We start from the raw sequence: 2,086 nt of genomic DNA on the forward strand, positions 1-2,086 counted from the left end.
AACTTAAACTGGTTTTAAATTTAGTCTTAAAAGGGTAAAATTAAAAAAAAAAGAATTAAAAAAAAAAAAAACATTGAGTACACAGTGAGACCATAGCACACTCAGCGCACGGAGTGTGTGCCCATAGTTCAGCACAATAACAATTTACTACAAGAAAAAAGGCCAAATCGTGCAGTGTTTTATATGATAATAATGGATCCATCCATGTTTCCCCTTTTAATGGTTGGAACTTGAAAGGAAACAACAATTCAGGACTGCTTATTACTGCTGAAATTTCTTAATTAAAATGATTAAATCAATGCTTTTAGGAGGACAGATCACATGAACAATATGGTGAGCATTCATGTCATTATTGCTTACAGACCTTCTGTGGTGAATAAAGGGATCAAGCAATCCAATGTCATTTGGAAAAACAAATTGAGAAAGAAGATATCTTTCATGTTTGTGCTCATTTTCAGCCATTAGAGACATAGCTTCAACGCAGAGAACATCTCTTTTTTCTTAATTATATGGTCAAATCCATCACATTTTGTTCCGTACAACATATTCCACATTTTCGAAGATGTTTAACAACATTCAGCAACAAAAACCATGGACACAGAACATTATGCTTATTTATTATTAATATCATTTTGGATTTACTCCATAGAATATTGAAATGGACAAGCCTTTTTGTTTTTCCTGTGATAGCACTGGTAGACAGGATCTCGACATCTTTCACCCCAACTCGCCGCCTGCAAAGACAAAACCACATTTATTTAAAAAAATTGCTCAAATGATTTGTTACCGGTGATTTAGCATCTATACAACAAGGGGTTCGCCATTTTTATTTCTATTTTATCTTAAAGCTTTAAGTTTTGACCTTGACATAATTTAAGAAGCACGGCATGCCACAGATCCTGCATATATTTATGATGTAAACGAACACCTGCAGCAGAAATAAAGCGTAGCTGGAGAGAAGAAACATGTATAAATACCTCATATTTAGAAATAGTGGAAGATTTTTAATCGCTGTCGCTGTCACTGCTGCTATGGCCATCATGACCATGCTTCTTCTCCTTCTTCTTTTTCTCCTTCTTCTCCTTCTTCTTCTTCTCTCCTTCACCATGGCCATCCCCATGGATCTTCTCAAGAAATCCTTCCTTGTTTCCACTATGTTCTGGCTTGTGCTCACCTTGGGACTCCCCCTTGTGTTCACCTTTGTGCTCATCAGGTTTCCCACTCTTTTGCTCTTCTTTTTTGCCTCCAATGTGGAGGGTCTCCTCAATCTTGTGCATGATTCCAGACATTGTCGCTTTCTTTCTTTCTTTTCTCTCTCTTTTGATATGAACGGAAGGAAACAGGTGACTAGGGTGCATCTTTATAGGCAGAAGTGAAGGGAAAAAGGGCAAAAAACACTATGGTCTAATTTGAAATTACAAAAATGTCCATGGACGTGTGAACCCCGTGTTCACTGAGTTGGTGACAAATGTAATAAACACACACCACACGTATTACTGCCTTCTTGAAGGCCTCAGATCTAATCTCTAATCTGACAGGGTCAATGTTATGCTGAAAGTTCTTAGGTCACTATTTAGAGGCACCAAGTAAGGGAATTCATTATATTAAATATATATGTTTATACTTTAACTCGCATCCACTTATCATGCCAGATGTTATAAAGGTGAAGAGTTGCTTCACTTGTGGTGTCCACACAATGTTCATCATTTGCTCCTTTGGAAAGATAAGGATAAGTTTAGGTGACGTTCATAAATTTTCTGTGGGTAACGTGGTATGCACGATGTTGAAATGATTAAAAACTTTTTGGATCTTGAAAGTAACTTTCTAGATCTTGAAAGTTTTGGATTTATTGGGATTAGAAATGAAAATATAGTTGGAAGGGTCGAGGAGTGGAGTTGTCGATTAGTATATTATGATTATTAGAAAATATATTGATTTATAAGAATTCGGGTAAAAAAATTAATTATTCATGAGAAAAATATATAATTTCTGTGTATTCTATTTATGATAAACTGTATTATTAATTAATTGTTTTTTTAGATTATTTTTCTTTTTATTAATTTATCTAAAATTCAAGAAAGATTTT

At 34.7% G+C, this 2,086-nt stretch overlaps 1 long non-coding RNA gene across 1 annotated transcript; it reads right to left on the bottom strand.

The window, feature by feature from the left end:
* Positions 1 to 474: 474 nt before the first annotated feature.
* Positions 475 to 1,573, bottom strand: LOC118027771 (uncharacterized). The gene is made up of 2 exons (XR_012168816.1): positions 978 to 1,573; positions 475 to 734 (listed from the first exon to the last, which is right to left on the bottom strand). It is a non-coding gene; the product is annotated as an uncharacterized lncRNA (long non-coding RNA).
* Positions 1,574 to 2,086: the final 513 nt, after the last annotated feature.

The sequence above is a fragment of the Populus alba genome, chromosome 19, assembly GCF_005239225.2.
Source record: "Populus alba chromosome 19, ASM523922v2, whole genome shotgun sequence".
NCBI classification, from domain to species: Eukaryota; Viridiplantae; Streptophyta; class Magnoliopsida; order Malpighiales; family Salicaceae; genus Populus; species Populus alba.